Below are 25,340 nucleotides of genomic sequence, written 5' to 3' on the forward strand. Positions count from 1 at the left end.
AGTTTATCAGTTAGATGTACTGCAACGACTATCTGTCCATAACGAATGCCAGTAATCCTAATGGGAAAAGGAGACCTACAGTTTAGCGTGGAATCTGAAGCACATGTTGTTCCTGAGGAATACAAAGAACGATATCAATCAATACTAGTAGTGGGGATGTGGCCATATGGGGACAATGGGCCCATCCATCTCCTCATGTGTCAAGCTGGCCCTTTGGCGTAGCCTTCTTATAAAGATAAACCACTGACTTGTGCTACTATATTATGTTTACAAAAATCTAATTTATAACCCGAATGTAAACAAACCACTCACTTATACTCCGAAGTTATATTTTATGTACGTCTAATTTATGAGCAGGTGCTAATGTATGTTGTTGTTGTTGTGGTCTTCAGTCCTGAGACTGGTTTGATGCAGCTCTCCATGCTACTGTCCTGTGCAAGCTTCTTCATCTCCCAGTACTTACTGCAACCTACATCCTTCTGAATCTGCATAGTGTATTCGTCTCTTGGTCTCCCTCTACAATTTTTACCCTCCACGCTGCCCTCCAATGCTAAATTTGTGATCCCTTAATGCCTCAGAACATGTCCTACCAACCGGTCCCTTCTTCTTGTCAAGTTGTGCCACAAACTCCTCTTCTCCCCAATTCTATTCAATACCTCCTCATTAGTTATGTGATCTACCCACCATATATTCAGCATTCTTCTGTAGCACCACATTTCGAAAGCTTCTATTCTCTTCTTGTCCAAACTATTTATCGTCCATGTTTCACTTCCATACATGGCTACACTCCATACAAATACTTTCAGAAACGACTTCCTACCACTTAAATCTATACTCGATGTTAACAAATTTCTCTTCTTCAGACACGCTTTCCTTGCCATTGCCAGTCTACATTTTATATCCTCTCTACTTCGACCATCATCAGTTATTTTGCTCCCCAAAAAGCAAAACTCCTTTACTACTTTAAGTGTTTCATTTCCTAATCTAATTCCCTCAGCATCACCTGACTTAATTCGACTACATTCCATTATCATCGTTTTGCTTTTGTTGATGTTCATCTTATATCTTCCTTTCAAGACAATGTCCATTCCGTTCAAATGCTCTTCCAAGTCCTTTGCTGTCTATGATAGAATTACAATGTTATCGGCGAACCTCAAAGTTTTTATTTCTTCTCCATGGATTTTAATATCTATTCCGAATTTTTCTTTTGTTTCCTTTGCTGCTTGCTCAATATACAGATTGAATAACATCGGGGAGAGGCTACAACCCTGTCTCACTCCTTTCCCAACCACTGCTTCCCTTTCATGTCCCTCGACTCTTATAACTGCCATCTGGTTTCTGTATAAATTGTAAACAGCCTTTCGCTCCCTGTATTTTACCCCTTCCACCTTTAGAATTTGAAAGAGAGTATTCCAGTCAACATTGTCAAAAAGCTTTCTCTAAGTCTACAAATGCTAGAAACGTAGGTTTGCCTTTTCTTCACCTTTCTTCTAAGATAAGTCGTGAGGTCAGTATTGCCTCACGTGTTCCAATATTTCTACGGAATCCAAACTGATCTTCCCCGAGTTCGGCTTCTACCAATTTTTCCATTCATCTGTAAAGAATTCGCGTTAGTATTTTGCAGCTGTGACTCAATAAACTGATAGTTCGGTATTTTTCACATCTGTCAACTTCTTTGGGACTGGAATTATTACATTCTTCTTGAAGTCTGGGGATATTTCGCCTGTCTCATAGATCTTGCTCACCAGATTGTAGAGTTTTGTCAGAACTGGCTCTCCCAAAGGTCGTCAGTAGTTCTAATTGAATGTTGTCTACTCCCGGGGCCTTGTTTCGACTCAGGTCTTTCAGTGTTCTGTGAAACTCCTCACGCAGTATCACATCTCCCATTTCATCTTCATCTACATCCTCTTCCATTTCCATAATATTGTCCTCAAGTACATCGCCCTAATATAGACCCTCTATATACTCCTCCCACCTTTCTGCTTTCCCTTCTTTGCTTAGAACTGGGTTTCCATCCGAGCTCTTGATATTCATACAAGTGGTTCTCTTTTCTCCAAAGGTCTCTTTAATTTTCTTGTAGTCAGTATCTATCTTACCGCTAGTGAGATAAGCCTCTACATCCTTACATTTGTCCTCCTGCCATCCCTGCTTAGCCGTTTTGCACTTCCTGCCGATCTCATTTTTTGAGACGTTTGTATTCCTTTTCGCCTGCTTCATTTACTGCATTTTTATATTTTCTCCTTCATCAATTAAATTCAATATTTCCTCTGTTACCCAAGGATTTCTACTAGCCCTCGTCTTTTTACCTACTTGATCCTCTGCTGCCTTCACTACTTCATCCCTCAGAGCTACCCATTCTTCTTCTACTGTATTTCTTTCCCCCCATTCCTGTCAATTGTTCCCATATGCTCTCCCTGAAACTCTGTACAACCTCTGGTTTAGTCGGTTTATCCAGGTCCCATCTCCTTAAATTCCCACCTTTTTGCAGATGTTTCTATCCTTATCCTAATGGCCCTAATGTATGACATAGGAAGTGAATACCTTCCCCCCTCCTCTCTCTCACTCATCTGAGCTAGTTTGGTGATAGGGGAATTATCCTGTTGGCTGAGTTACTATAATTTATGGCTTAAAAATGACGTCACGACTGTCAAGATCTTTGACATTACTGTGAATGTGTGAAATACAGATGATATAACATTTATGTACCAGAAAACACACCAGCACAGTGTTAATATACAACTCTTTTACAAAATGCAAGGAACTGGTTTTCGCACTATCAATGTGTTAAAATACATTGCATTGCTCTTACTGTCGAGTTATAACCTATTTGTTGCAAGGGGAAGCATAAAGTATCTTGTGAACCAGCTGATGGGTGTTGCTCAGAGTAGCCGACTCTAGTGGGCTGGCAGCTGGACTCCCACATCAAATCCATGAACCAGGAAAGACACAACTGAGATGCTACCAGATGTTAATGGCGAAGTGGGCTGGAGCACCATCATGTAGCAGCCACATAACCATTCGAATCATGAATGGCAGTTCTACCAGCAGGGGAGGCGAAGTCAACCGCAAGAAATGCCGATAGTCTCGGCCTGTTAGGCGACTTGGAAGGAAGACTGGTCCCAAAATATGGTGGCCAATTTCCCCAGACCACACATTCCGGCTGCATCAATACCGATCACTGTACCATGAGGATCCTACATACCATCCCACACATAACTGTTATGAAAGTTGAAGATATCACTTTGTGTAAAGATGGCTTCTTCTGTGAATAGGATGGATGACACAAATCCTGAACTCATGGTTTCCTAGTGAAGAAGCCAGTGACAAAACTGCTTACAATGTGGAAAGTCTGTCGCTAGTAAGACCTGCAGACCGGTAAGTGATAAGGTTAGTAACAATTGTCATGAAGAATGTTCCATATAGTCGTCTGGCTTACCCTGTGCTGGTGGGCCAACAGCCTGGTACTGACACGGCAGTCGCCTTTCGCAGTGTTAATCACATTTTCCTCCAAGTCTGGAGTCTGAACATTTCGGGCACATCCTTCATGATTTCCTGCTTCCTAAACGACGCTGTCTCAGACAAATGGCAGAACACTGTTGCAAACAGTGAATGCTATGGTTCTTGTCGGCGAGGAAAGGTCTCCTGTTACAACCTTGCTGCCCACTGCCCATTGCCATTTGCCTTTCCATAAGTAAACACCATATCGGCAAGTTTTCGATTCGAATATGGAATCATTGTGTACAACGCTGTATCACATTCACCACAAGGTGAGTCAGCAAGAGAAGTGAATTGGGTAGAACATTACCAATTATTATGGCAGCAGAGGCACTAGGGCATGATGTATCAGGATCTGTACTACCCAATAGGAAACCTTGCATATTGTAACTGTGACTGCATGGTACAGTGTGTATTAGACCGCAGTCACTATAACAAATTATGATTGAGTAAATGGAAACCATGCATTTCCCGACATAAGTTCATTAGATCTTCTTTGTTCCATATCCTCACAACGATCAATCCCTAGAGTTTGTACATGGTGGAAAAAGTCACACTGAATGTGTAGCCTGCACTCAGCAGAGGCACTGCTGCAGCGGGGGGTGGGAGGTGGGGCACGCATTCCATTTCATCACAGCCACTGCAGCTGCTGGCTCATATGCCCCAAAGTGCATCATAGTCTACCAAGAACAGCACTGTTACAGTTCATTACACAGGCTCCTTTTACCTTAAACAGCACAGCTGAGTCTTTGCATATAGTCTCCCAGTTCAACCTGAATAATACAAAGTGGGCACGTCACAATTTTGCTGTCTCTATCACAAGTTCTATGTATCTGGATAAATAGGAGATATAATACACACATTCAGTATGCATTCTAAGACAGAAAAAAGATGTACCGCGAAGGAATTATCGGAATGCGACAGTAATCGGTATATGTGATTTAAGTTTAAAGAAAAGCAAATAATTATCCTTTCAAAAAATTTGATGATTTACTCAAGAGAAACTTCGTCCGAACAGGTCACAGAAGGCCCAATAGGACCTACCGACTGCCATGTCATCCTCAGCCGATATGCATCACTGAATGCGGCCATGGAGGGGGTATGGTAAGCATACCAGTGTCCATCCATTGTCAGTTTTCGTGACCAGAGTCGCTACTTCTCAGTCAGGTAGTTCCTCAGTTTGCCTCACAAGCGCGGATCGCACCTCTCTTGTCAACAGCGCCCAGCAGACCCCAACTGTCACCCTTCCAAGAGCCAGCCAAGCCTGACAGCAGTTAACCTCGGTGATATGACAGGAACTGGTTTTACCACTGTGGCAAGGGTGCTGAGTTTTCAAGAGAAAGAGTTTCCCAAATTGAGCAAGTTAATAACATGCTGATCCACCTCTGCCCCTTATACAAGCATTTATTCATCTAGGCATTGACTGATAGAGTTGTTGGGTGTCCTCCCACCAAGGGATATTGAGCCAAATTCAGTGCAACTGCCATGCTATATCGTCGTTGGCATCGCACCCCCCCCCCCCTCCCCACACACACACTGTATGGGGCGTCTGTCTCATTCAATGGAGTATAACTGTCTTCAGTAATGAATCCCGCTTTGAACTGAACCTCGATGACCATCAAAGATGTGTATAGAAACACCCCAGACAGCGGTGGGTACCAACCTGAATGTGAATGTGTCCGCAAAACGGGCTGACAACCAGGAGTGATACTCTGGGGTGCCATTTCATTTAATAGCAGGATCCCTTCGTTGTCATCCGCTGCACCTGTGGTACTTTGCAAGACTTTCTGTATATGGTCTATTCACATACAAAGTCACGCTTGCTGTCGGGAGGGAGGCATAATTGCACGCGCCAGCGACTGTAGCTGTGACAGTCTGTAGTGTCGTTGGATGACACTTCTGGACACGAGTTGCTGTCCTCATTTTGTTCCTCAAGACACCTTCTAGGTCACCTCGTAGTTTGTTGGTGTAATTTGGAAAGACCCTGTATAACATTTACAGCAGTATATGCAACTTTAAAACACGAAAAGAATGTTTATTATCTTTGCTGTCAGGTGTTAAACTAGCACACACTGTGCTCTACAGCCAGTTTGTCACTATCACTCACATACATAATGTGGAAAAAATAAACAAGACTATGGTACTCGACACTAAATGTAATAAATACAGAGGGATGGTATTAGTTGTTAATTTATGTGACGATGGAAAGTTCGTCATCAATTAAGTCGCCGCTACAGGAGAATGGTGAATGCAGGACACCAGTGTTTTCACGAAATATACTACTCCCAGTGGCCCTACACATTCTGCAACAAATTCTTCCCGTATACATCACAATGCGGCAATTGGAAGAGTATGGATTTGACGAGAAGGAAGAGGATACTCTTTATGCTTATTCATGATTAAGTCGCTTAAATCTAAAAATGTGTGTAACATGCTCCCTGAAATGTATAAAAAGTAATGGAAGAGTGTCATAATTTCAATGTCATTACCTGTTCATTGTGTTCTAAGCAGCTGGTGCCCTTTTAAGTAGTATTTCACACAGATTTGGCAAGTTACCTCAATTATTTGAGAGTGATGCATTTATTTCTGAGTATGATGACCGTGATAACCATTTTCAGTCGGATGGAGAATGTCAGATAGATGGACATCCTACTATTAAACAGCACTGTGAGGGTTGTAAAAGGGAATAAAGGAAATATTTTTGTCCAAGTGAGTTGTACGTGTTTTTTTTATTTCACATGAAAATGCCCAATGCTTATTACCTAACGTGACAGTCAGTTTCTTCTTATCCTGTCTGGGGCTGGTGGCTGACCTCTGCTGCTGTTGACTCTCGATGGTGATGATCGACTGATGTACAGAGCATGAGCGCCAGGTCCTCGCAATGGCTAAGTGGCGGAGGTAAACCACAGCTATTTTGGAGTGGTGGGGGAAACGTCTTAGGCTGCCATGACGACAGTTTTGAGCCATAAATTATGCTAATTCAGCCATTAAGATGATGTCCCATCACCCAATTGGCCTAGAGGAGTGGGGTACCGGAGATGGGAGGAAGACCATTTTTTTACCTCAAAATAGGGCTATTAAGATAAGGCTAAAAGCATCTTGTCACAAATTAGACTCGCATGAACATAACATAAGAGCACAAGTGAGTAGTTCAAATCATATTCGCAAATACACTCCTGGAAATGGAAAAAAGAACACATTGACACCGGTGTGTCAGACCCACCATACTCGCTCCGGACACTGCGAGAGGGCTGTACAAGCAATGATCACACGCACGGCACAGCGGACACACCAGGAACCGCGGTGTTGGCCGTCGAATGGCGCTAGCTGCGTAGCATTTGTGCACCGCCGCCGTCAGTGTCAGCCAGTTTGCCGTGGCATACGGAGCTCCATCGCAGTCTTTAACACTGGTAGCATGCCGCGACAGCGTGGACGTGAACCGTATGTGCAGTTGACGGACTTTGAGCGAGGGCGTATAGTGGGCATGCGGGAGGCCGGGTGGACGTACCGCCGAATTGCTCAACACGTGGGGCGTGAGGTCTCCACAGTACATCGATGTTGTCGCCAGTGGTCGGCGGAAGGTGCACGTGCCCGTCGACCTGGGACCGGACCGCAGCGACGCACGGATGCACGCCAAGACCGTAGGATCCTACGCAGTGCCGTAGGGGACCGCACCGCCACTTCCCAGCAAATTAGGGACACTGTTGCTCCTGGGGTATCGGCGAGGACCATTCGCAACCGTCTCCATGAAGCTGGGCTACGGTCCCGCACACCGTTAGGCCGTCTTCCGCTCACGCCCCAACATCGTGCAGCCCGCCTCCAGTGGTGTCGCGACAGGCGTGAATGGAGGGACGAATGGAGACGTGTCGTCTTCAGCGATGAGAGTCGCTTCTGCCTTGGTGCCAATGATGGTCGTATGCGTGTTTGGCGCCGTGCAGGTGAGCGCCACAATCAGGACTGCATACGACCGAGGCGCACAGGGCCAACACCCGGCATCATGGTGTGGGGAGCGATCTCCTACACTGGCCGTACACCACTGGTGATCGTCGAGGGGACACTGAATAGTGCACGGTACATCCAAACCGTCATCGAACCCATCGTTCTACCATTCCTAGACCGGCAAGGGAACTTGCTGTTCCAACAGGACAATGCACGTCCGCATGTATCCCGTGCCACCCAACGTGCTCTAGAAGGTGTAAGTCAACTACCCTGGCCAGCAAGATCTCCGGATCTGTCCCCCATTGAGCATGTTTGGGACTGGATGAAGCGTCGTCTCACATGGTCTGCACGTCCAGCACGAACGCTGGTCCAACTGAGGCGCCAGGTGGAAATGGCATGGCAAGCCGTTCCACAGGACTACATCCAGCATCTCTACGATCGTCTCCATGGGAGAATAGCAGCCTGCATTGCTGCGAAAGGTGGATATACACTGTACTAGTGCCGACATTGTGCATGCTCTGTTGCCTGTGTCTATGTGCCTGTGGTTCTGTCAGTGTGATCATGTGATGTATCTGACCCCAGGAATGTGTCAATAAAGTTTCCCCTTCCTGGGACAATGAATTCACGGTGTTCTTATTTCAATTTCCAGGAGTGTACATTTGGATAATAGATTCTTACATTTTTGGGAATAGAAACATGTAATTTTCTTCGTGAAGTAGTAATTTAGATGGTCCACCGGCGTACAGAGCATGAACCCCTATTCCGTCTCCGCAGAGTTTATTTCCCTCGATTGCTTGGTCGGCTTATGTCTGTCCTTCCTTTCGGGATGTAGTTCAGGATTTTATTTATTCCATTCACACTTGGTTTCCACCTCTCCCTGTATTTAGTTACTTACTAATAAATTGGATGTGCATTCAGCTCATTTCGAACATCTTCAGTCTTTATTAAATTTCTTCTTGTCCAGCCATTTTACTTCCCACAGGTATCTCATCTCTGCTGCTTACACCGGCCGATCGGAAACTCGCGCACGTCAGCCTAAAGAAGCGAAATAAAGTATGTAATGATGTCTTCGTACACAACACTGTTTACTGTAGCTTCAAAGAAAATAGGACTCACCACACCAAACCACTTCTTAATAAGTGAAGAAAGCACGGCTCAATTTATTGAGTTTTTGGACGTAACAAATGACCGAAACCATGTACAGTGGACCCCTACTCTAGACCCTTTTCGTTATCCGGTGCCTTCAATTCGAGAAACGTACAAAAACAAAAGCCATGCAGAAGTTTGTACGAAATTTTAACTTCTGCATCGCTTTCTGAGCACAATCTGAGATTGGACAGATTTTCTACTCAAACTATTTGAAGGCGAACGCAGCACAATATTCTTCACTTCAATCGGTTTAGCATTAGTCAAAAGGGCGGTGTCCTGGATCTCTTCATGTCTGCAACTGATCCGCATTTTCGGAAAAAGGTGATTAATCTCATTGTTGTTGAATTGTTCGACACCGTGGTATGTGGATATTTCCCACGAAATGCGTCTACAACACGTGCATACGAAAGAGTGACCAAATATCTTTGAACAAAGAAAAGTCGTTGCTCTAGGGAAATCTACAAGTTTAACAAACAATTAAGCTGTGAAAAACCACAGATTTCAAGCGATCTGTAGCAGTCACAGTAGTACTACCTTCATTTGTCGTCGGTAATACCAGTAGTACTATTTTGCGGTGGCTGATCGTACAATTTCAATGCAGCTACTATTTACAAACACTTTTATTTTCATGCGCGTGACTTTCCGATGCACTGTATTTTGCCGCCATTTTTCTTTTTATTTGCCCCTCTATCACTCCCTCACAACTGCAACGGTATTATCATAGTTCTATAAAATTGAAATTTTCCATCTTTCCGTACTTTCTGCTTAAGTGTTGCGTTTATTGTTCCACTAATGGCTTGAAATTTGTGCAGCTATTAATTTATATCATGGTCATACCGTAAAAATTTGAAATATGACACTTGTTCAGTTATCTTGTTGTTAACTACCTTTCGACCGAATTGTATATGTGCCTTGGAAATTCGTAAGTTATGTCTTATTTAACGGAATTTTTATATTGTCTTCTGCACATATTTGGTTTAGGTGATGTAATGCTAACTGGAGATCGTTTTAACTTTCTTGTATTGTTACTTTATCATTTGCGAATAATAAAGAAGCTATATTAGTGTGTTTATCTCATTTTACTCGTGAATAATTGTGACAGCCAATGTTTAAGGACACTGCCATTATAAATGATAAAAAGAGAGGGTGAAATTGTCTCACTCCTTGATGGTATTTTATTTCATTTGTCCCTTCCTCTCTTGTATTTATTAGTACTTTTAATTACGATATAAGCTGTTGATTGCCCTTATGAAGTGTGATGGGTGGTAACATTCGTTAATCATTGGCCATAATTTAATCTGATAATTCTATCAAAACTTCTTTCAAAATCTATAAATGAGGTGAGGGTTTCAATATTAAATTCCTTTTCTTTTATTTTTGAACAATAGACATCTTACAACAAAATACTTCCTTGCTTCATAGCTGCGCAAAATGATGTAAGCACTTCTGGGATAAAGTCCTCGCGCTCCAGTGGTTGGTGGCACATGCGATACTGCTGCATGCTGCCATACATAAATGCACTACTGACATCAAGGAACTGTTAATTGGGGAACCTGGATCAACGCTTCCCACTACTAAATTGGTGAATGCATTTTATGATAAAGGATGTCAGCCTCAGTTTCACTCCTGAAACAAACTTACGACATCTCAAAACTGAATATATTGATTACCACTGTGTAGCAATACGATTACACTCAGAGAAATTCAATCATCAGGCCACTGAATTGGAAACATACGATACTGCCTACATTGAACCTGCATTGGCTCCTTGCAACGTTCTCGACAGCCTCAGTAGAGAAATATTTTTTTGTATGATATTCAACAGACATGAAGTTCAGAGAGTCGCACCAAAATCGAATGCATTAATTTCTGATGAAACAACACAGATTATTTCCCACATTAACAACCAGCCGTTCTTTGACGAGCACTTCATCCAGTTAATTGTTACCTGACAACAATTTCCTATACTATATGAACGAACTCCGCAACTGAGAGAACTAATCAGCTATTACTACAGAAAAATGAGACACGCATGTGCTAATATAGACGAAACTTAGAACTGCTGGAAATACTCTGCATCGTAGGGTCCCCAAATCTGACTTCTTACTTACTTCAGGATCTACGGCCAGTCCTCCGATTTCGTGAGTTCACAGCGGATTTTAAATTCAGGGGTTTTAGCTTATCGTTACTGTGGCTGAACATTAATTTGCTTCGTCCTCGACATTGTTCATTCCGACTGATTCAGCACCCTCTGTAATTAATAATAAGTCTGTATTCAGTGCTTGGCAGAAACACTGACCAACTTATTTTGGAAACAAATGAACAGAAAGGTTCCAGTGATGTCACAGGAAACCATCTGAGCACTGGTCAGAACATCACCCCACCGTTGAAGCTTTCTGGAGTGCAGCAATATACTTGATCTTTGTGGAAAGTTTACTGGATCAGATCGGGCCTGTTGACCGTGTATCCTTAGTCTACACCGCTCGAAACGCCTGCCGAAAATCTCATCCGACACCTTAATCTCAATAACAGTTGAAGCTAATGTAATTTTACGTAAAATCATCCTCTGAATGGAACCCAAGATAATTTCTCTTATGACAGTCTGATCCTATCAGCGTGAAACCATAGGCTACATCTTAAATTAGGTCAGTCTCAAGTCAAATGTAAGGAAGTATTATTTTCATTTGCGTAGCCATGATTTCCGTAATTGCTGTATACTTACTTAAGGTATTTCAAATCCGTTTTTGCAGCTGCTAAAAATGTATATTTATTCTGACATATGTGTTTCACTTCATTTATACATTACTAGCTGAGTACCCGGAGTTGCCAGTGTACATCAAGTTTGTTTGTGTGGCCATCCTCCGCAACAAGCATATAAATACTTGCTTTGTAAATAAAACAGGTAGAACATTTGATGACAGACACAAAGAATGCATGAGAGCCTGGAAATATGGGACAAACCATTCCACGTTTGCAGAACACCTAAGAGAAAATGACCACAAACCAATCATTAGAGAAGAAGACATGAAAATAATTAGAATCAACAATAAAAACACCTCCTAACCACGCAAGGAAATTACCACATACAGAAAACCAAAGCAGAAGGGAAAATCCTGTTGAATGATTAAGTACACATGCCAAGCAATTCGTTATTTACACTAACAGATAAAATAATGGAATAATGTTCGCAAAATGGATTAATATAATAGTACTGTCCAATATAATAATAATAGAACCCAACATCTTTACATACACTCATCCATCAACTCCTCCACAGAATACTGAAACGAAAAGTCAAATCAGCTGTCACCAAAGTTTTCAACCACTCGCTAACAGCTAGTACAACCCCCCCCCCCCCCGAAAGAAAAACTTCGTCTGCTCTATCCCCCTCTCTCTCTCACTCAAACACACACATGGTATAAACATCATAAACAGAAGTTAGAATCGATCATATTCTTTGTTATTTTGGCAACAAATAGCTAAACATACCAAAGAAGATGAAACACGTAATGTAGTCGCAATATTACGTTGTGAAAAACAGTGTACGACGAAATGGTTCTATCGAGTGACAAAAGAACAATAGTACACCACAAAAAAAAGTGAGACAGTTGGGGAACAGCGTGAGGAAGGTCAGAACACAAAGATGTGATTATATGGCAGAGATAAAAGTGGTAGTGCGACCTCCAGACCAGATGTGAGGAAACGCAGATCAGTAAATCGTAAGTAATTACTTTTTTTACAAAAAAGTTTAATAATCTAAAACTAACAAAACCGTATCGTTATAGATCCTACTGATGATGTCTTAGAACAGGAGAAGGCGAAACGCGTATGGGATAAATAAAGTAATTAGCAGCAGGAAAAGGCAGTTTTATTTACAAAGCAAGCCAGTGTATATATTTATTCCAACATTCTGTTACCCCATCTCCTCTCTATTAGCCTTCCCCCTCCCCCACTCTCTGTTCATCTCCTTCTATCATTTTCTGTTGTTCATCTCCTCCTCCATCCTTTCTGTACCCGTATCATCTTCTCCCCTCTCTCTTTCCATTCCCTCCTCTCCCCTCCCTCTTTCTAACTCCTCCTCTTCTTTTCCTTTAGCCACCCTCCTCCTCTCTCTCTTCCCATCTCTTTCTCTCCCTGCCTCTGCCCACCTCTTCCTTTTTCCTCTTTCTGTAAGTCTTCACCTCTCCTCTTTCTCTGTCCATCGCCTCTTGCTCTGTCCATTTCCCTCTCTCCTCTCTCTCTCTCCATCTCCTCCTCTCCCCTGTCTGTGTCTATCTCCTTTTTCCGTCTCTCTGTCTCTCCAACCCTCCCTCCTCTCTTTCGCCTCCAGGTTATCAATCTCTCCCGAATAGGGACTTCCTATTTCTTATCTCCACAGTATTTCATTCCAGATAGGGAGTAATATGTGTACCAGGTTTATTTGAAATCGATCCAGTGATTTATAAAGAGCTTTTTGCCCGCGTCCGCATATGTCACACATATTTCACACATTTCTGACACTTGTTTCTCTACATATTTCACATACACCTGTCTCAAAATTCGCCCTGATAATGATATTTGGTTTGTGAGACGACCGAGTGCATGCTTACTAGCGATAGCACAAATTCCCAATATTTTCACTGCCCAGTCCCGCTACTTTTTCCCGGTTGATGATGAAATGATGAGGTCAACATAAACACCCAGTTCCCAGGCGGAGAAAACCCCCTACCCGGCCGGGAATCGAACACAAGACCCCATGATTCAGAGGCAGAAAAGCTAGACACTTTTTTTAATTTTTTTCTATTTAAAAAAAAGGACGAAAGTTCATTGACGAGAAAGGATAATAAACATTTTCTCCATATTTGTGATGTGAGTAGATTAACAAAAATATGTATTACTTGCAATCTACTATTACGCAATATGTTGTTGTTGTTGTGGTCTTCGGACTAGAGACTGGTTTGATGCAGCTCTCCATGGTACTCTATCTTATGCAAGTTTCTTCATCTCTGAGTAACTACTGCAATCTACATCCTTCTGAATCTGCTTAGTGTATTCATCTCTTGGTCTACCCCAACTATTTTTACCCTCCACGATACCTTCCAATACTAAATGGATGATCCCTTGATGCCTTAGAATGTGTCCTACTAACCGGTCCCTCCTTTTAGTCAGGTTGTGCCACAATTTCCTATTCTCCCCAATTCTAACAGTACCTCCTCATTACTTACGTGATCTGACCGTCTGATCTTAAACATTCTTCTGAAGCACCACATTTCGAAAGCTTCTATTCTCTTCTGGTCTAAAGTATTTATCGTCCATGTTTCACTTCCATACATGGCTACATCTCATACAAATACTTTCAGAAAAGACTTCCTGACACTTAAATCTATACTCGATGTTAACAAATTTCTCTTCTTCAGAAACGCCTCCCTTGCCATAGCCAGCCTACATTTTATATCCTCCCTACTTCGACCATCATCAGTTATTTTGCTCCAAAAAGGGCAAAACTCAACTACTCCTTTAAGTGTCTGATTTCCTAATATAATCCACTCAGTATCACCTGAATTCATTCGACTACATTCGATTATTCTCGTTTTGCTTTTCTCGATGTTCGTCTTATATACTCCTTTGAAGACACTGTCCATTCCGTTCAACTGCTCTTCCAGGTTCTGTGCTGTCTCTAACAGTATTACAATGTAGTCGGCAAACCTCGAAGTTTTTATTTCTTCTCCATGGATTTTAATTCATACTCCGAATTTTTCTTTTCTTTCTTTACTGCTTGCTCAATATACAGATTGAATAACATTTGGGATAGGCTACAGCCGCCGGCCTGAGTGGCCGAGCGGTTCTAGGCGCTACAGTCTGGAACCGCACGACCGCTACGGTCGCAGGTTCGAATCCCGCCTCGGGCATGGATGTTTGTGATGTCCTTAGGTTAGTTAGGTTTAAGTAGTTCTAAGTTCTAAGGGACTGACGACCTGAGAAGTTAAGTCCCATAGTGCTCAGAGCCATTTGAACCTTTTTAGGCTACAATCCTGTCTCACTCCCTTTTCAACCACTGCTTCCCTTTCATGCCCCTCGACTCTTATGACTGCCATCTGGTTTCTGTATAAATTGTAAATAGCCTTTCGCTCCCTGTATTTTACCCCTGCTACCTTCAGAATTTGAAAGAGAATATTACAGTCAACATTGTCAAAAGCTTTCTCTAAGTCTACAAATGCTACAAACATAGGTTTGCCTTTCCTTAATCTATCTTCTAAGATAAGTCGTACGGTCAGTATTGCCTCACGTGTTCCTACATTTCTACGGAATCCAAACTGATCTTCCCCGAGTTCGGCTTCTACCAGTTTTTCCACTCGTATGTAAAGAATTCGTGTTAGTATTTTGCAGCCATGACATACTAAACTAATAGTTCGGTAATTTTCACACCTGTCGACCCCTGCTTTCTTTGACATTGGAATTATTATATTATTTTTGAAGTATGAGGGTATTTCGCCTGTCTCATACATCTTGCTCACCAGATGGTAGAGTTTTGGCTCAGAATGGCTCTGAGCACTATGCGACTTAACTTCTGAGGTCAGCAGTCGCCTAGAACTTAGAACTAATTAAACCTAACTAACTTAAGGACATCACACACATCCATGCCCGAGGCAGGATTCGAACCGGCGACCATAGCGGTCGCTCGGTTCCAGACTGTAGCGCCTAGAACCGCACGGCCACTCCAGCCGGCCTAGAGTTTTGTCATGGCTGGCTTTCCTAGGCTATCTGCAGCTCTAATGGAAAGTTGTCTATTCCCGGGGCCTTTTTCACTTATATCTTTCAGTGCTATGTCTAATTCTTCAAGCAGTATTATATACCCCATTTCATTTTCATCTATGTCCTTTTTCATTTCCATAATATTGCCCTCAAGTACATCGCCCTTGTATGGACCTTCTATATAATCCATGAATCCTTCTGCTTTCCCGTCTTTGCTTAGGACTGGTTTTTCATCTGAGCTCTTGATAATCATACACATGGTTCTCTTTTCTCGAAAGGTCTCTTCAATTTTCCTGTAGGCAGTAGCTATCTTAACCCTTGTGATATATGCCTCTACCTCCTTACATTTTTCCTCTAGCCATCCTTGCTCAGCCATTTTGCGCATTGTGTCGGTCTCATTTTTTAGATGTTTGTGTTCCTTTTCGCCTACTACATTTACGGCATTTTTATATTTTCTCCTTTAATAAGTTAAATTCAATATCTCTTCTATTATCCAAGGATTTCCACTGGCCCTCAACTTTTTACATGCTGCCTTCACTAGTTCATCTCTCAAACCTATCCATTCTTCTTCTTCTGTATTTCTTTATCCTGTTCTTGCCAGTCGTTCTAATGCTCTCACTGAAACTCTCTACAACCTCTGGTTCTTTCAATTTATACAGGTCCCATCGCCTTAAGTTCGTACCTTTTTGCAATTCGTTCAGTTTTATTCTACCGTTCATAACTAATAAATTGTGGCCAGAGTCCATATATGACCCTGGAAATATCTTACAGTTTAAAACCTGGCTCCTAAATCTCTGTCTTCCGCCCCGATAGCTGAGTGGTCAGCGCGACGGAATGCCATGCAAAGGAGCCCGAGTTCGATTACCGGCTGGGTCGGTGATTTTCTCCGCTCAGGGACTGGGTGTTGTGTTGTCCTCATGATCACCATACCCGAGCTTGCTTCGTCACAAGAGAACATCTTTGTCGGGTGGATTGCCCAATGGAAACTTCATTTGTAAAATGGCCATTATAGAGAATCCGGGAAGAGCATTAATTCTATGAGATGAGATCCAAAACCTAGTTTCGCCATGCTTTTAAAGAGGAAGTTATGATGTACACGGTCATACGCCTTCTCAAAATCTAGAAAGATGAGAGCGAGATGTGGTTCAAATGGCTCTGAGCACTATGGGACTCAACTGCTGAGGTCATTAGTCCCCTAGAACTTAGAACTAGTTAAACCTAACTAACCTAAGGACATCACAAACATCCATGCCCGAGGCAGGATTCGAACCTGCGACCGTAGCGGTCTTGCGGTTCCAGACTGCAGCGCCTTTAACCGCACGGCCACTTCGGCCGGCAGCGAGATGTCTTTTGGTTTCAGTACATGAACAGATGATGTCCCTCAAATCACAGGCAGCTGAAATTGCACTTCGGCCTTGCACTGCACTACTGTATTGGTAACTGCTTCAGACCTTGTGCATACGGTTTGCATCCGTAGCTTAATCTTTTTGGTAATAATTTTGAAATCGGCGTTCAAGAGTGTGATGGGTAAAGGAAGGATGATACCTTCCTTGAATGCCTTGGGTATGACTTCCAGGTGCCAGATTTCATTCGCCCCTCGCGGAGTGGCTGTGCGGTTTGAGGCGCCATGTCAGGGATTGCGCGGCCCCTCCCGCTGGAGGTTCGAGTCCTCCCTCGGGCAAGGGTGTGTGTGTTGTTCTTAGCATAAGTTAGTTTAAGTAGTGTGTAAGTCTAGGAACCGATGACCTCAGCAGTTTGGTCCCCTGGGAATTCACACACATTTTCATTCGCTATCTCGAGGAATGTCGGACAGAGGAGGTTCCAGTAGCGCCGGTGAAACTCAGCGCTGTGGCCGTCGGGTCCTGCTGATTTCCCTTTCTTGGCACTGTGGACCAGTAGTTGGATTTCGTCCTCTGTGAGAACAGATTCCAGATTTGAATTATCCCCGCCTGACAAGCGGCAGCTGAAGATGCTAAGAGAATTGCCGTAAGACTGTTCATCAACTGGTTGCTTCTTGTAACGTTGACTTTCATAGCCTTAGATGTGAGAGATGATGTCACGTTGGCCGGACGGAGTGGCCGAGCTGTTCTAGGAGCTACAGTCTGGAACCGCGTGACGGCTACGGTCGCAGGTTCGAATCCTGCCTCCGGCATGGATGTGTGTCATGTCCTTAGGTTAGTTACGTTTAACTAATTCTAAGTTCTAGGGGACTGATGAACTCAGACATTAAGTCCCATAGTGCTCAGAGCCATTTGAACCATTTTTTGATGTCACGTTGCTTCGTGATGGCATTCTCGGCGTCATCAACGACAGCTTCAATCAACATGGCTTTACATCGTTTCGTCGTTCTCAGAATGTGGTACAGAGAGGCCCGTTATTCGGTGGCAACGTTTTTTGGGTGGGCTCGCACGATGATTCCGTCCATTCTTTTGCGTTGGGTTGGCGTGATTTTCGCTTTATATTGTTCGATCTTTAGATCGATATCACGAGAAGGATTGTTAGTGTGATGACACAGTTCTGTCAAACATCGGCAATGAAATTCAATAGTTAGTTTCTGCCAAAAGCTTTCCTGTCGGGCGTAGGTCATGATGGTGACGCGTAATTTAGGCTTGACACACTGAAGCCACCACTGTACAACGCTAGAATAACGACGTCGGTGTCGCTGGAACTGTTGCCTCATTATGTTCACCTCCTCTTCAAGTTGAGTATCCTGCAGAAACCTGACATTCAATTTTCAGTAGCCTTTAGCGCGGTAAATTTGCTGACATTGTATATTATGGTAACACTGATATGCGCAATGGTCGGAGATGTTGATAGGAGCGATGTCGCAGTTCACAGTGTGTAGCTGGAGGGCATCGGACACATAGATCCTATCCAGCCGACGGGAAGAATGACCGGTTACGAAGGTGTAGCTACCCTTTCACCTTATCGTTTTGCTCACGTATCGTGAAGATGCATGCCATGAATTAAGTGTTCCAGTTCTACACATCTGTTCATGTTAGGAGTTTGGTATCTGTCATTAAGCACACAACTGAAGTCACCACCAAGAATGAGATGTGCATGATAAGCGCATAGAAGCATGGGAACATCGTTTTTATAAAAATTTGAACGTTATCTCTTATGACAGCTACCTGAGGGCGCGTGTACGTTTACAGTCTGCAAACCATTCACTCGAAGAGAAATGCTACGACCACTAGGCAGCCGCTGCATGTCCGTAAAGGATATACAGTCACGCAAAGGTATGGCAGTGCCTACAGCATCCTGCACATTGATGTTGTCAATAAGTACATAACCGCGCACTTCTAAGACTCTGGCTACCTCCTGTAGCAAGACATAGTCAGCCCTGGTACCATACAAGAAATCAGTTAGCGAACGGAGTTTCACCGCACGTTGAATCCTATTGGTGTCAAGTGTGGTAATAATGTAGGTTTGGCTGTCGCACATGGTGGCACATAGGGCGATTAGCTCTGAGTGTTGGGGTCGTCCTTCTCGTTGGTAACGTCTGGAGTAAGAAGCGAAACGTCAAAGCCATAACGTGTCAGGGAGTGGCAGAGGATCGCAGCGCGATAGTCATGCGCGAGAGCAGCTACTGCTGCACTCCTCGTCCTGCTGCCACCACGGCTCATTGCTGTCGGAGTGATGTGCCGCGTGCGCACCGGCCTGCCCGCCACAGCAGGCTCAGCCTGTCCACGTGGCTGCGCCCGCCCGGCCGCTACGCGGGGCTGCGACTGACGTCAGCGAGTTTCTGCGGAAGCGCTGCGGCAGCTGCTCTCTGCTCGGCTAGCTCTTCTCTTAGCTGGTGTCGCGCTCTGTTCACTCTCAGCGCTCGGCAGTGCCTTCAGATGTTTGATTTGTTCACGAATGCGTTCTTGCCTCGCGGTGTTCTCACAGCGCACTGAGCAAGAAGACTGAGGTTCAGTCACGCTGCCACTTTATGACTTGGGTATGGTTGAAACTTCCTGGCAGATTAAAACTGTGTGCCCGACCGAGACTCGAACTCGGGACCTTTGCCTTTCGCGGGCAAGTGCTCTACCATCGGAGCTACCGAAGCACGACTCACGCCCGGTACTCACAGCCTTACTTCTGCCAGTATCTCGTCTCCTACCTTCCAAACTTTACAGAAGCTCACCTGCGAACATTGCGGAACTAGCACTCCTGAAAGAAAGGATATTGCACACAGTTTTAATCTGCCAGGAAGTTTCATATCAGAGCACACTCCGCTGCAGAGTGAAAATCTCATTCTGGTGGGTATGGTTGTCAAATCATCCGACTTCTCCCCTTTGGCACTATTCCCTTAACTTCTCCTTCAACGTGTCCGCCTGCTTAACTGCGTGGTTACATGTTTGCCTACCATGTACCGGGCCCGGGTTCCTTTCCTGGCCGAGTTGCAGATTTTCTCCGCTCGTGGACTGGGTGCTGTGTTGTCCTCATCATCATTCCATCCTCATCATCGGCATAGAAGTCGCCCAATGTGGCGTCGACTGAAATAAGACTTGCACTCGGCGGACGAACTTCCCCGGATGGGTTAAAAAAATGGTCCACATGGCTCTGAGCACTATGGGACTTAACATCTGAGGTCATCAGTCCCCTAGAACATAGAACTACTTAAACCTAACCAGCCCAAGAACAACACACACATCCATGCTAGAGGCAGGATTCGAACGTGCGACCGTAGCAGACGCGCGGTTCCGGTCTGAAGCGGCTAGAACCGCTCGGCCACGTCGACCGGCCCCCGGGTGGGGCCTCCCGGCCAACAATGTCACACGCTCATTTAATTTTTTTTCCTTCGACGTCCTTTCATCGTTTCTTCTGGAGTCTCTGCCGATAGGGGTGGTTCAGGCAAACTGATTTGCACCGGCTCCTGCGTCTCACACGGCTTAGTTCCAGAGGTGGCCGGCGCATCGTTGGTATCCAGCGGTAACAGTCCCGGAGCGGATGACGGGATCGAAGTGACGTCAGTCCTACCTCTAATGTCTTTGTCACTGCTTTCCACCTGAACTGACATTTCCGTTTCGTAAACATGTTCCGGCTGCCGGTTTTGTGGTACAGTCCCCGCGACTACCTCATTCAATAATGGAACAAGTCTTTCACCACCGTCTGCAGCACGTTCACGTGGAAGCTGAACTGGACGTCGACGTGTGTAGTTCATCCGCAGATGTTCTGCTGAATGGCAAATCGAACAGGTAGGAGATTGACCAATGTAAGTTACTTGCGCGTGACAACCGCCAATGACAACATATGAAGGAATATGCTTTTTCAAGTCTACACGTACACTTCTGTTAACTTGGTAACGATATGCACTTGACCATTATTCATTGTTAACCGACAAGACAAAGCCGTACAGTGACAGAGAACGTGCAATGAGCTCATTAGGGCACTTAGGTGGCACATTAAATATCCTGGCGGTTCTCACTCTGTATCCCGAAAGCACAACAAATTTCGCGTAAGCGTCACTCGAAATAAATTTTAAAAATAACGAGTACTGCACAAAGTCTAATTGAAACGTGTCGACTATATGTTCAGACAATTTCAAATCCTCAAAAATCCACTCGTGAAACTCAAACGCCGTCGGCCGCAAAGCAGCGCGATCGAAAACACATTGAACACTGTTGTCTCTGTTAATTGTCGACATCATACTGCCGGCCGGGATGGCCGAGCGGTTCTAGACGCTACAGTCGGGAACCGCGCGACCGCTACGGTCGCAGGTTCGAATACTGCCTCGGGCAGGGATGTATGTGATGTCCTTAGGTTAGTTACGTTTAAGTAGTTCTAAGTTCTAGGGGACTGATGACCTCAGAAGTTACGTCCCATAGTGCTCAGAGCCATTTGAACCATTTTTGACATTGTACTTACTACTGGTATACAGAAAACAAACGTAAACAACGCTCGCACACGCTGCTCGGCTCCCCTCGTCACCACCACTCGCGATGTAAACAGTGGCCCGCGCGACACCCGCCACCGCGCGATGTGTGCTGGCCGAGACCCTGGCCGCAAACAGACTTATTAGTAAAGAAGTAATCAATTATAACATCATGTATGATGCGGCTGTGTTTATGACGTCATATATCCTGAACTATGTGTCGTACAGTCATACATTTTTACAGATACATCCACCAATATATGTGAATAGGCCTACTGTCTGCGAAATGTGTTGCCAACAGAGTTTGTAGTAATGAACTAGTAAATTAAAACGTGATGCATGTTACCGCAGTTCTTCACGCATCTCAATATTTGACGTATATAAGAGGTGGAGCCCCTCCACGCCCACACCGGCATGATGGCCAACACAAAAGGTCTACTGCCATCTCTGCATAAGGGTTAGTATTCACTAAATTGAGGTGTCGCAGGATGTGGGTACTGCGATGTTTGCGTACGTCTGGTTAGGATTAACCATTAATACGCGCTCATCTGGAGATAGATTGGTCGAAATCTGACGAAGGGTAGCGGTTTGAAGGGCAGAGGAAAAAAAAGTGCCAAAGCAAGAGCCAAGGGAAAAAAACCTCTGCGAAAGTTTGGTCGGGCGGCAAGAGCAGTAGCGGTTGTCTTGCTGCCTGCGATAGGTTGTGCAAGGATAGGCTTTGTTAGTAGTGGGTATCATGCATGTCGATACCTTGACGTTGTGCGTTTGTGCTGCTCGGAGGCTGGCGCTGGGTACAGAGTCCTCGTTCAGCGTCCTGCAACCTGCAACAGTTAGGTTTGTTACCGGTCTTGTGTCCGATAGGTCATATACCGGAGGCACAGTGTGAGGGAGTGTTGGCAGATTGTTCGTGCGTCTGTGGGCGAGCTCGTCGGTGTCCCTGCTGTGGCCTGTTGGTCGGCTCTAATGGTAGCTGGTAGTTGCCAGTCAGTTTTGCTGATATGCAGGGGCTTACCGACGTTTGTCGCTGTTTGCGTATGTTAGTTTACCATAGGTGGTTATGCCCTTGACGTCATACCTTCTGAATTAAATACCGCTGAGTGATATAATTTTGTAGGTAAATTTAGTACCTTCCACCGCGGAATTCGAACACGCGACAGAACAATTGGACGTGGTCAGCCCATAGAGGGCTCCGCCTCCGCGGCGGCTATTCCGCGCAGCAGCTCTCGTGCAGCGAGGGCGCCACCGCTAAGCCACGTGCAGTCAGCGGCCAATAGCCGCTCCCTCCGGTTTCGTATATAGGGACCCGCTCTGCCTTAGTCCAGCACCGGGATACCCTCTCCACCCAGGTCGATAGCCACCCCTTCACCTACCGCCACCCTGACGATGTAACCCATGCCACCTCCTTTCTCCAGCAGACCTTGTCTGAGGCCGTGGAGGACCACATCCCTACTGTCGCCATCCACCCCCACCGTCCTACCTTACCCCCACAGGCCGTCCTCCTCCTCCATGAATCCCGCCGTCTCTACCGAGCCTTCCTCCACACGCGTGACCCGGACACACTCCGACGCCACCAGCAACTCCAGCGACACATTCGAAATTTGCTTGCGGCTAAGAAACGCAGGGACTGGCGACAGACATGCACCAGTTTAAATGCTACCCTACCTATAAACTCGTCCAAGTTCTGGTCAGCCTTCCGTCGCCTTACCGGAACTAAACCCTCTCCCTACTATCCTCCATGATCACCCCCACCCTGACACCCTTAGTAAGGCCAATCACTTTGCCTCTTACCTCTCCGACGTCTTTTCCATCCCCAATGATCCCCAGTTCGATTACTCCCTCTTCCCGGATGTCCTCAATCGAACTGACACCTCTATCCCTCCCCTCGCACCTTGTTTCCAGTATTTGGACAACATTGCACACACGGAACTCAATGCCCCTATCACTACACAGGATCTCATTGCTACACTCCGCACGAAACGCAACACCGCTCCTGGTTACGATCGTGTCACCTACGGTCACCTTCGTGAAGCTACTGTCTCTTTCCTCTCCACCCTGGCCAGGCTCTACAATGTAGTCCTGTCCACCAGTTACTACCCCGACCTGTGGAAAACCTCCCGTATCCTGATGTTCCTTAAACCTGGTAAACCGCCGTCCGCCATCTCCTCCTACCGTCCCATCAGCCTTACTCGGTCTTCAGCAAGGTCCTGGAATCTATCCTCACCCGCTGCATCCACCAGCATCTCCGCCAGCACCGCCTCCTTCCCGTTACCCATTGTGGCTTTCGGCCGTCCTTCTCTTCCGACGACCTTCTCCTTCACCTCACCCATCTCTTTCCGAACAGATTAATTCCCGTCGCTCCGCAATCTTCCTCTCCCTGGACCTCTAACGTGCTTATGACCGCGTATGGCATTCCAGTCTCCTCTTCAAGCTCCAAACCTTCAACCTTCCCATTAACTATGTCCGTCTGATCGGCTCCTTTCTCTCCCACCGTCCTTCCTAAGTCACCATCCATAACACGGATTCCTACACCTTTTTTCCGTCCGCTGGTGTGCCCCAAGGCTCCGACCTCTCCCCCCTTCTGTACCTTTTATATGCGGCGGACATGCCGCCGCCGTCACCCCCTGTCCACCTTCTCCAGTTTGCCGATGACACCGCCTTCCTTGCCCTTGCCCCCACCCTCCAGCGCTCCCAACACCTTCTCCAGTCCCATCTTGATCGGTTCACCACCTGGTGCAACCAGTGATTGCTCAAGGTCAATCCCTCCAAAACCCAGGCGATCATTGTAAGCAAAACCACCCCTTCCTTCCGCCTCCTAGACTTCTATCTCACCATGAATGGCCGTCCGATCGCCCTTAAGTACGTTGGCGTCACCCTCGACCGTCGACTCTCCTGGACCCCCCATCTCCAGACAATCCAAGCCAAGGCACACTCCAGACTCCGTCTCCTCAAGCTCCTTTCCGGCCATACGTGGGGTCTGGACCCCTCCACCATACTCCACACCTATAAATCCCTCATCCGCCCTATCCTTTGTCACACCCATCCGGCCTGGATCTCCGCCCCCCCCCCCTACCCTTTATAAATCCCTTCAAATCCTTGAACACCATGCTCTCTGCCTCACCTATCGAATCTGTCTCCCCTCCCCCACGCTGATCCTGTACGATCTCATTCCGTTCCCCCACCTCCTCCTTTTCCTTGAAAGGATACGGATCCTGTACACCTCCCTCAAACTCGATCTTCCTCACCCACTTGTCTCGCCCATCCTCTCACGCCCCCGCCCGCTGCTGCGCCTGTATTCCCACGTCCCATCCGGTCTCCATCTCTCCACCCTCCTTACCCTCTCCCAAGGTGGCTTCCGCCAGCTCCCTCTCCCTGATTATGCCCTCCTCCCCTCCATCTACCCCTCCTACCAACTTTGATCCTCCCTCTCTCTTCCTGTGTTTGCTCCTTTGGGCACCCTTCCTCCCTTCTCTCCCTCTTCCCTACCCTCCGCCATTTCTCCCCACTCCTCTCCCGAGCTTCCCCTCCCCTGTCCCTCTCCTCCTCCCCCCATCACCTCAGACACTGGCATCCTTGTTCTCCCCTCTCCCGCACCTCACCCGTCTTCCCCTCTTGGCAGGTCCCCGGACTCGCACACGCTAAGTGAACATTCGCGCGCCGGAGGTCATCGCCATCAGTGTCTTGTGTGTGCCGTCGTGTTTAGTGTTCAGTGTTCACTGTCACACTCCATCGTTCACCAGTGCCATCGTCATCTTCAGTGTTTGTGCTTCGTGTAAACAGTTTGTAGTGTGGATTGTCATCGAGTGTGAACGGCTTCATGTTTTTTATGTTCATGTGTCTACTGTTTTTTCCCCGCCGTTTTGTTCCAACTCATGTGTCTTCTCTGTTTTATCATTGTACTATCTTTGGCTGAAGAGCGGCGTATTGTGCTGCTGCCAGTCTACCTGTTATACAGGTATTAAAATCACAATAAAGAAAAAAAAATACCTATTCCAGCCAGTCTGGTACTCGCTCTGGATTTCGTTTCTATCTCGGCGGTACTGCGTTCTGGTCGTTGCCCGTTGTTGACATTTGCCTGGCTCTGGTTCCGAGTGGATTTACGTTTGGTGTTGTGGTTTCCACAAGCCTCCGTCGTTTATCTCTTCCTTGTTGTGTCGCTCATAGTCGG

This window comes from Schistocerca nitens, chromosome 3 (assembly GCF_023898315.1).
Source record: "Schistocerca nitens isolate TAMUIC-IGC-003100 chromosome 3, iqSchNite1.1, whole genome shotgun sequence".
NCBI classification, from domain to species: domain Eukaryota; kingdom Metazoa; phylum Arthropoda; class Insecta; order Orthoptera; family Acrididae; genus Schistocerca; species Schistocerca nitens.